Source organism: Cheilinus undulatus, linkage group 12 (genome assembly GCF_018320785.1).
Source record: "Cheilinus undulatus linkage group 12, ASM1832078v1, whole genome shotgun sequence".
Taxonomy (NCBI): Eukaryota; Metazoa; Chordata; class Actinopteri; order Labriformes; family Labridae; genus Cheilinus; species Cheilinus undulatus.
In genome coordinates this window covers 30,537,284-30,547,982 of record NC_054876.1, presented here as the reverse complement: position 1 = coordinate 30,547,982, position 10,699 = coordinate 30,537,284, and positions in this window count along the sequence as shown.

Below are 10,699 nucleotides of genomic sequence, written 5' to 3'. Positions count from 1 at the left end.
ACACTAATCTCTTCCTCCATAACTGCACCAGCTCTTGTTGCTGCTTGTTTACGTCACGACTCTGCTGCGCCTGAAAGTACTGCCCCTCGTCGCTGATTGGTCCTGTCACTTTCTAACCGGGCCCAAATGGTTCAGATGGGAGCTTTGCCAGTGAAAAACAAGGAAACGGGTGTATCCATCTGCTTTGCAAGGTTAGCCCACTTCAGGATTTCAAAAAAATGCAAGAAAGAGAGCAGTTTGGTACTGAGAAGAGAGAGGGGAAAAGGATGGGTTTTTTTCATTGTTGTTGTTTTGTTTTGTTTTTTAGAGGACAGGGTTTTCAAAATGAAGCAGAAGTGACAGTGACTCCCCTTGCCAGAAAGTGACACCAAGTCCCGCAGCACTGCTGCCTCAGAGCGATTTTTTGAGGTGGAGGATTTTTCCTCTCCAGAGTCCCCTGGAGCCGGCTGTAGAGTGGGGGTGGACCACAGTGGTCCTGGGCACTACCTGTTCGGGCGGTTGGCTCGAGCACCAGCGTTACTAAAGCCGAAGCAGTGCAGGTTCAGGCAGGAGAGGATGGGAGTGGTCTCGGCATGGTAAAGTCAGTTAGAGGCTGTAATGTTCTACCTTTTATATAGAGTTTGTGATGTAAATGCAGATTTTTATCAGATTGGTGCAAATGTCAGAAATAACACCAGTGTTGATGTGTTTTATCATAGTTCTGTCAGATACTCAAGTGTACAGCTGAAAAAATGTTAAAGTGTTCACTACTTCTTTAATGTAATAGGGGTAGGAGATGTAGTGCCTCAGTGAAAGGAAAGATTAAAAAACAGACAACACAAGAGTGACTGAACTTTCTCACAATGAGCTGTTTTGTTATAAACTGTATCTACCAAAAAGATTTTCTATGACTGATCTGTAACATGAATGTGCTTTGGCAGGGAAAGGTTCAACTGATTTCTACTGGCTCAAAATTATCACCAGACAAAGTCAGACTGCATTGTTGGGGTATTTAGGCTTCACTTTCATTCAACGTGTTGTCCGCCCTTATACACAATGTACATCAGAGATTTAGGGCTGCAAACATGGAAGGCGAAAGACTGATTCACTATGTCTTTTTAAGACGTAATGTGGATGTCCCTGTGATGTTTTGCCTTCTCAATGAACGTTGCTGGGGTTTAATGAGGAGATGAATTGATGTGCCAACCTTGTAGGTGGTAAAGGACAGGCAAGAACCTGGTCAGCGAGAGTCAGCAGGGGTGTACTGTGTGTTTGTGCATGTCTGCTATGCTTCCTCCATGGCTTCCTCATGCTCACACAATCCCAAAACATGAGTGATGGGGTCAACAAATATCACATAGTCACAGAATCAATGTGAATGCTTTGACGCACATTAGTAGCAAAGCTTCTTAACAGTGCTGTTGTGGACATGCAGTGTGAGAACACTGGGAAAACATGCATCAGTGTGAGTTTCAGGAAATCTCTCACAGTTCCCGAAAGTTCAGTGACGTAAATATTGATTACCCATAGGGATAATGGCCCCACAGTAGCAAAAGTTAACCTTCAAGTGGCAAAGCCCTCTAATGGCTGCTGTAATTATGATTTTTGTCAAACCAGAGTCCCTGACAAAGACATTTAACATGGACACAAACATGGTTGTGGTAGCTATTTCACATATAACTTTTACAGCTGTCCAGGGTCAATAACATGGAAGGCTGAGTTCCCATAGATCCAGCTGTGGACTCAGCTGGAGTCAAAACTCACTGTGACAGGTTCCTCCTACATATCTCCACATTTTACCTTAGCAACAATTTAACAAGAAAAAAGTTTGCTATTCTTTTAAGTCTTTTTTGGGAGTGTAGGACTAAACTTCAGGGAATTTCCAGAGAATTTCTCTCTCTGACCTTGCGCCTTTGTCTCACCGCTGCTGCCCGTATGTGCCGCATGAGGTCAGATCAGACCTCACAGAAAGGAAAACTAATGATTCTGAGGAAGAAAAGCACTGGAAAATTAGTTAATTCCTGCAGTTGTTTAGAGAATTTCACAGGAAGGGAGTGCTTTGAACTAGATGAGCTGTATAATTAAAGACAGCCTTGAGAAACCCTACTCTTTTGTCCTGTCTGTCTCGCTGTATAGTAGACAACTACATCTCACCTTCTAACAAACAACTCTGCCTGAAAATAATACAATCCATATTAATATCTCCAGGTTGGTTTGACATACTCAATCAAAAATAATGAAACAAAGGACTAAAGCTGCTTTGTTTTCCTAACATTTGATACATGATATAATCCAGGTTTCTTCATAAAGAGAAAGCAGTTTGTCTCACAGCAGCTACCGGCCAACTCTCCATGGGTCCTGCTGTGAAATCATGAGATATTTTCTCAGCACTGTAATCCCAAACAACACTACAGAGCAGCTCATTGTTGGGAATAATAACTAAGTCACAAGCTTAGAATTTGCAGAGTGTAGATATGCAGCTTTAATCCCCCCAGGAGCACAACTGGAACCTATAAAACTGGCCTCAACTGCACAGCGTTGTATGATTTCCTACATTAATATTGTGAATATAATGATTAGATTTGTTTTGGTTTGTTGTAGTTTTACATATGGTCAGGCTTTGACAAAGTCCTCTCTTCTGAGTCCAAGTTAGGATGGTGAAATGGTGATATATGAATTTGATGGTTGAGAAATAATACAAAAAACATGTCAGACTGGTGTAGGTGGGAATAGAAAGTGCAAAATGATCATTTTGGGGGTGAAAATAACAAGTTAGTTCAAACTATTTAGACCTCACCAATAAAGAAGTGGATTTAATTAAGGGATGAAATTATGGGAAACCTGATGGATGCAGAGATACCGGGGTGTTATGAGCTGGTTTAATCTGAGGAAACCTGAGAGATTGAGACTTGAATGATAGTGTACTGTAAACCCTGATAGCTATCCAGACTTACACAAATTAATTTAACTGTACTTGATAAACAAGTATATATACTCTCTCTAGGGTTTATCAAGTCGTGTTTATTGCAAGGTGCTGGAAACCATTTAACTTTTGTTTCAAGTAAAGTTAACTTAAAGTAAGCAAGTAACAGCTGAAGGCTAGGCTGCCAATTTGCTGATTCACACCGCTGTCCAGTAGGTGGTGGTAACCAGGTTAAAGCAAAACTTAAGCAGAAAAAGAAGAAGAAATGTAACAGTTTGAGCATGTGCTTTAGTCAGGATTACCTGCGCTGTAAACAGAAGTGGGAACGACACAAAATTTCTGTGATTTTCAACTTTTGTGTAGCTCTATTGATGTTTTTTAAATTTTAATGTAAGGCCAAGGTATTATGAGACCTAGAACTGCTCTGACTGCAAGATGTCTGAAGCTGTGTAACATATTGCAAATCTGAAACAAAAGTGTTTATCTTTGCATACGTGGGGAGAGCAGGACAAACTTCTGTTTCCTTGGCTGTTCTTGATAAAGTTCGTCACCGATTGGTCATGTCACTTTCTAACCGGGCCCAAACGGTTCAGATGGGAGCTTTGCAAGATGAACAAGGAAACCGACGTATCCATCTGCTTTGCAAGGTTAGTTATGAGATGGATTTTCAAATGTAGGAAAGTTTCCACAGTGTAGTTTAACTTAAAGAAGTTAAGTTAACCTGTAGATAAATGTACAAGAAAAGTTGGGTTGATAACTTGAAATGCTTATGTACCGACTGCAAGTTGTTGATTTTAACTTGAAATTGCCTACTTTTCATTTAGTCATTTGTACAGCTTACTTGATTGGTCAAGTGTTAATTAAAAAGTGTCTTAAGTTCAAACTCAAGCAAAAGTGTACAACAGTAAAAAGAAATGTAAATAAAACACACAGTATCTACTTTACTTTTCTGAGGTCAAAAATGTATTTTTACTTACTTTTTTAAGGCAATTGGTTTGCCTGATTTCAGCTGGCTTGAGTTGGGGATAGTGTGGCATAGGAGCCAGATGACTGACTGGTGTCTGATGATACTGATGAGGGAACCGGTTGGATTGAGACTGTTTGGGGGGACCATGTCCCTGTCACTCTCAGTAAGTAACCCCCTGTGGTTCCTGTATTAAGACAGAGAGAAGTTAACAATAAAGGGGTTTTGGGAGGGAAGGGTGTGAAAGCAGAGTAAGAGGCATATGGATGACTGAGGCGTGCTTTTACCCCTTAAATCTGACATTGTGCAGGAATCTATTACTGTATATCTGACATTCTTCTTATTAAATTTTTGGATTTGGAAAATCCTGACATCTCATTTTGTCCTCAGATTTGTGTTATAAAGTCTTACACAGCTGCAGTCTTCATCCCTCACTCAAAAGAAAAAAAAAATGGCTCCAAATGGAAAAGTCTCTCCCACAGTTTCCAGGTCCCATGTCTATCAAGGTGAGAGAGACAGGGCAGAGACACTAAACGGTGGAGGGAAGGAGTAGATGTTGGAGAGTCATATGTTTGTTTATGGGAACTGGATGTTAACATGGTGTTAAGTCTGTTTCTGCTGCAAAGATATTCAGCCTGTGTATAGACAAAATTCACATTCACAACCATATGGCTTATTCTTGCAACCTCTTGTCCTCTCCTTAATCAGAAATAGCTGACTGTTAAACATGACTAGAGTTGATTAACCAGGGCACAGCAAAATAGCAACTGCATGTGGCCCTGCATCCAACAAAACAACTTAAATATAGACTCTTTTCAATAGCGAGCAATCATTTAGGCATTAACACTTTTAGATATTGAAAACCACATGACAGGTTTGATATCTTTTCTCGTCTGTAGCCCATGCAGACAAGTTAAACTTGATTTGGTTAACACACTGAACTCCAAATAGCTCTAGAAGACATGAATGTGATACGAAAAATCCTCTTGTGCAGATGAGCCCTTTACTGCCTCTATCACTTTAAAATGTAAATGCAATATGTACTGTACTTTGACTTATTTGAAGACTAGAAGAGGGCTTTACCCGTCCTTCACAAGTCTACTGTGTTACAAATGAACAAAAACATTTTCTCCGTGATGAATTTTTGATTAAGTGTTAGTGTCAAAGCAGTAATAATAACCATGGGTAGAATTTGGCTTTAATTACAAAACTACGCAGATATATTTTCTGCAGGAATGCATTATATTCCCTATCCTTTAATCTCCACACTAACTAAATGGAACAATCTTTGCTCCCCTGGTGCACTTTTTATATCCTAGACGTGTTTACATTGTAATCACAATCATGTTTACGTTGATCTCCCAGATAGTAAGTCATCAGCACTGGCCATACGCCACTTCTACATTTCCACAGAGCGACTCACATGAGCAGAGTAATTGGTTGCAGGTCCAGATCTGGGATAAGGCTTACCTAAAATGAGCTTAGTCTGTCTCTGTCTACATGGCTGCAATACATGATTAAGGGTATGAGTTCATAATTATTAGAACTGTCATTTTCAATTTTTGGTGCTCAGCATCCATCTAAAAAATACTGTCTTCAAGCATTGCTCTGGCCTGATGGCAGCTCTCACCAGTAGGATTATTTGTCCAACTATGGATTGCAACAGCTACATGTGTGATGTCAAATAAAGTCTGAAAATACGTTTGAATTAAGGACAGCGTTTATGCTCTACTAACATTAATGACATTACATCAGTTTACAAAGATAGTTTTAATATAGGCTTTAGTTATAACTTCAATTCTAGTAGGTGGAAAATATGGTTGGTTTGGTAAAAGTTTAGAAAGGTCGAACACCACACAAAAGATGAGGAGTAGAGGTTTTAATGGCTGTTGTGTAGATTTCCTCACTATATAACTAAAATACATACTCACTATGTATAGTGACTTTCTCAGGACTTGCACTTTTGTTATCCATAAGCAAAAATAAATTTAGGCACCACCAAATTAGGCTTACTATTAAATTACCTTATGTTATTAACAACTTAACCCCTCAAGTTTTGAATACATTTTTGTTGCCATTTGTTGGCAGTTAACATCAGTTATTGTCAACCATTAATCTGTTCGGAGACAATCTGGCACAAGAGCCTGCACATTAACCAACATTAAAATGTTTTTTTTTTTTTTTTTTTGTTTTTTTTTTTGCAATTGGTCAAATGAAGTGAAAACTCCTAACCTGACACTCCAGGTAGACTGTTTCATATACCCATTTCATAGATGTATTTCACATTCATCCAGGAAAGCTTCCATTAAAAGCATTTTTTTAAGTGTCTTACACTTACACCACAACTTAATAAAGACCTTAGGCATTGGTGCAACAGACCACAGAGGGCACTTACTGCACAATTAGAGGTTCACAAAAAGTAGGACAGGTTTTTATTTGTAGTCTTAAGCTTGAAGATCCTTGTTACTTTGACATTTGCCTATCATCTTGCAGCTTGGTGGAAATCTAAAGAAGTATTTTTGTTTAAGGTGCATTGCTACAGTGTTCTCATCTTATGTTCTTTACATGAATCTTTTATTTATTTTTTATTTTTTTATTTTTTTTAGCAGGCAGATCCCACTGAGACCAAAGTCTCTTTTCCAGGGGCGGCCTGCAGCAATACAACGGAAGTCAGAACAGACTTCAGAAGTCAGAACAGTAAAACCCATAATCACATTTAAGATAATACACTAATACACTCATAAATGCACACTTATTCTTGCAAACTCATGCTGTGGTTAATAAGTCACATTTTATAGCAGTTTTTTTAAGTTGCATTGCATCACATACCTGACAGTCTGCCAAATCTTTCTCTCTGTGGGATATTAGCTTCCACAGAAAGCCTGCAGTCAAAAATCTTATCCTGATTATCACAATCAAGATGGACTCCAACACACTTATAAATCCTTCATAATAAATCTTCCCAATCTAACTTCCTCTGTTTATTAGAACCAATTTATTGTACAAGCTCTGCAGCTTTGGAGATATCACAAGTTTATAGTTCAATATAGGAAATTCTTTTTCATAACTACTACTACACTTTTATTACTTTTGACAATCATCACCAAACATCACAGGGGTGATCCCACATTCAACCTGAATACATTCATTCCTTTTATTTCTCTTTTTGTCACAGTGCCCTCATGTGGCAACCAAAAAAACAAAGCCTCTTTTTTATGTATATTTACTTGGGATATATTATTCAGTGTTCAGAATTTTGGGGCAGAACAGCAGTATCACAGTGAACATGCCTGCATGTATACACCTCATGAAAGCATTCCCTACTGGTAACAGGAAGTCACACCATGGGTCTTTTCTTTGTCATTCTTGTTGTTGTCTATACTACCTCATATTTTTTAAATAAAGGCCTCATTTTTTCTCCACAACACCGACATATTTCATCAAAGGACACCTCACTGACAATGGTAAGTGTTGCCATATCTCGCCATTTCACAGTAAGTTGGCATAACTCTCATGTAAGACATCTGTTGTGCCACCTACTAGGAGAAGATAGTTACACCTCTAACATAAAATATCTTCTCTCTATTTTGGATGGTGATAACGTATATGGGCTGCACAGCAGCGCAGGGGTTAGCGCTGGTTTGCTTCCAGTCCTGTGAGGAGTTTGCATGTTCTCCCCCATGCACGTGTGGGTTCTCTATGGATACTCCAACTTCATCTTACCACCAAAAACATGCTCATTAGGTCAATTGCTGACTCAAAAATTGACCTTAGGTGTGAATGTGAGTGTGTTTGGTCTCAATATGTCAGACCAGTCCAGGGTGTACCCCTCTGCCCAACCATGGCTGTTAAACGCTTATTCACTCCAAGTTAAGTTGTGCAAAAGGCTGTAAAAGAGTGTTTGACAAATATCAAACTGACTTTTGTTTCACCCCTCTGTCCGAACACCCATTTTTCATGGTAGTTTTGTGACATTTCAACTTCCAAGAGGTGGTGTTTCTGTTTCTTTGATTAAAACCAGAGCTACCACATTGCTTGTCAATTAGTCACTTAATAAAACAAACTCTAGGGTTTTAGTCAGCAGAGAGGTTTGCATTACTGAAGCAATGTGAGCCGTTTTAATTGATGCCACATGTGGATTCAAACTAACAGTCAAATCCTGTCCTCTCAGTACTTATGAAAAGCTCTTTGAAACAGGACAGACCCCAAGCAAGTCCAGTCATGTATGCTGACTCTTTAAGATCTTGAAAGGAAGGATGTGTGAGCTTGTTCATGTGAATGTGCCTGTGTTTGTGTGTGTGTGCAGCAAATGAAGACTGGTCCCAACTAAATGACACCATGAACCTTTCCACACCCATAAAGGATCTACTTGCTTAAGAGTGGTCTGGCTGCAGACCTCAGATCTCAGACGCCTCCACTTGCAGATCACTACTGGAAGACATTGCATCCGTCAGAATGGAAGAAATGTATTTTGCTAGTACAACATTTTTAATTTTTTTTATTGAACCTTATTCATAAACAAAATCTGGTAGCTACAGTCATTAAATAACCACATTGAAAACATAACATAATAAGCCTGATTCATGAATTTAAAAAAACTCTAATGTCTTGCCCTGGATTAAATTAGGTAAAGTCGTGTTTTTAGAAGTAATCAAGTGAACAGTACTCGCCTTTAGCTTCGTAAGCTTATGCTGAAGCCAACAAAGCTAAAGCAAGCCATCGTTCACATCTACTTTTAATACAGGTCTAGCTTTAGCAAATGTAGCAACATCTAATGTGGTTAGCATAGCTTCATTTGCTTTAGGTTTAGCTGCATTAGTTATGAAGCTACATTACCTACATACCTAATGTGGCTGTGTTAGCTTTAGCCTTAGCTACCTTAGCTGTGTTAGAATGTTTTCATGGAGGCAAGCGTTTTTTTTTTCTGTTACCAGAAAGTTTACTTGGCTTTATTAGACATTTTGTAATTTAGTTTTTCAGGCTTTATTTCAAAGCTTTATTTAAAAAAAAAAAAAAAAAACACACACACATTTAAGTTACTTGATCAAATCCATGAGCTTAGGTAGCGTCTTTTCCCTCTTTTCAAGATAAATGCAAGAAACCTTGTTATTTACACATTTTGATCTTTAGTCACAATAACCATATTGATAGTTAATTCACTAAACAAGGAGTTCTTGAGATATCACGTTCACAAGAATGGCCTGGATGGAAAAGCAGATGGCTGGAAAGATGAACAACCCTACAACATAATGCCTCCAGCCTTGGGTATCACCAGCACAGAGGCAGAAACACATTTATTACATAGAGCATGAATGGATCATAAAATAAATCAGTAGTAAAATGACTGAGATAATAAACAGTGGTTGTGCAGTGACTGAAATGATAGATGAACAGTAATAGTGTATTAATGAGTGAATACAAAATTCTTGTTCTGTGAATGAACCAGGTAGTAAAAAATTATGTTGCATAGTGAATAAATTATTATAAAAACAAAACTTTATATTTAGCAGCAGTGAAGTCTATATTTCACATTCCTGAGGGTGTCAGGGGTTGTTAACATTAAAATAACTGTTAACTAATAAAAATAACTAGTGTTCTGAAATTATATCATTTTAACATTTTACACCGACTTGTTATCAGTCTTTTTAGACAGGTTTTGTTTTTTTAAGTTTGAAAAACTGAATTAATGCCAGTCTTGTAGTAAGATCAACAGAATTTATGTTTGTTGTTTTTAAATACATGAAGAAGGACATTCAAGCTCTTCAGATATGAGCATTTTTTTCCATGATCTCAGTGTTACAGGATAAAAATCAAAGTTTTCATGAAGGTATTCTGACTTCCATTTGAACCTGAGTCATTCAAGGATGAAATATGTTAATGTCCATAAAACCTTGTGCTTATGTATGGATACATCAAAGAAACAAATAGTTTCTATATCTGCAAAAGAAAAACGCGAACCTACTTCCCCCTTTCTGGTTGTGCCTGCTGGATTATTCTGCTATGACTGTCCACCCATTAAATCTGTTATCCTGCTCCTCCCCCTACTGTACAATTATGGGACTTCAACTGACCAATGTGTAGATGTCCTTTTTGATACAAGCTTTAGTTGAAAAGACAATCCTTTTGATTAGTTGTTAGCATATTCCTTCAAATGTGCCTCAACTCTAAACCTACAATAAAGGTTAAAAGAACTCTTCCCTTTTATGATCTGCATAAAAAAAATCTATCACTGCTTTTAGGTTACTTATTTGCAAAACTGAACTCTTCTTTCACAGTTTTCCCTGAGAGCTTTTGTTTAACACAGTATGGAAGAAAAGCAGCAAAAATCTGTCTCAGATTTTGTATTATTGCATATTTGTATGATAAAGACACAGTTAAATAGGTGTGCATTAGGCTTGCTCTGGCATACTCTATTTGTTGTTAAACCAAATATGAACACGTTTAGTAAGTCACTGATTTCTTCTTTCTCTTTGTTAATAGTCAGTGTTTTGGCACACTGTAATTACAGTGGGGTGGTAGACTATTTTGTTGCACAGTGTTTGTAGTATGGTTTCCAACTCATAGTGCCATTTAAGCCATGCCCCTGTGACATTTCACCTTTACTCTGAACATTGCAGAACCATAATGGGTAAATGAAGAGATCCCCCTCTGTGCTCTGTGTGGAGCTCCAACTGTGCCAAGCTCTCCTACTTTCCAACAAAGCTGAAATGCACTGTGAACTGATAGATGAGGTCATGTAATATCATGCTGTCAGGGTATCAGAGTGTCACAAGGAATAATCACAGTGAAGCTTCATTATAGCAATGTTGCTGAAATGCACTGTGAAAACACCT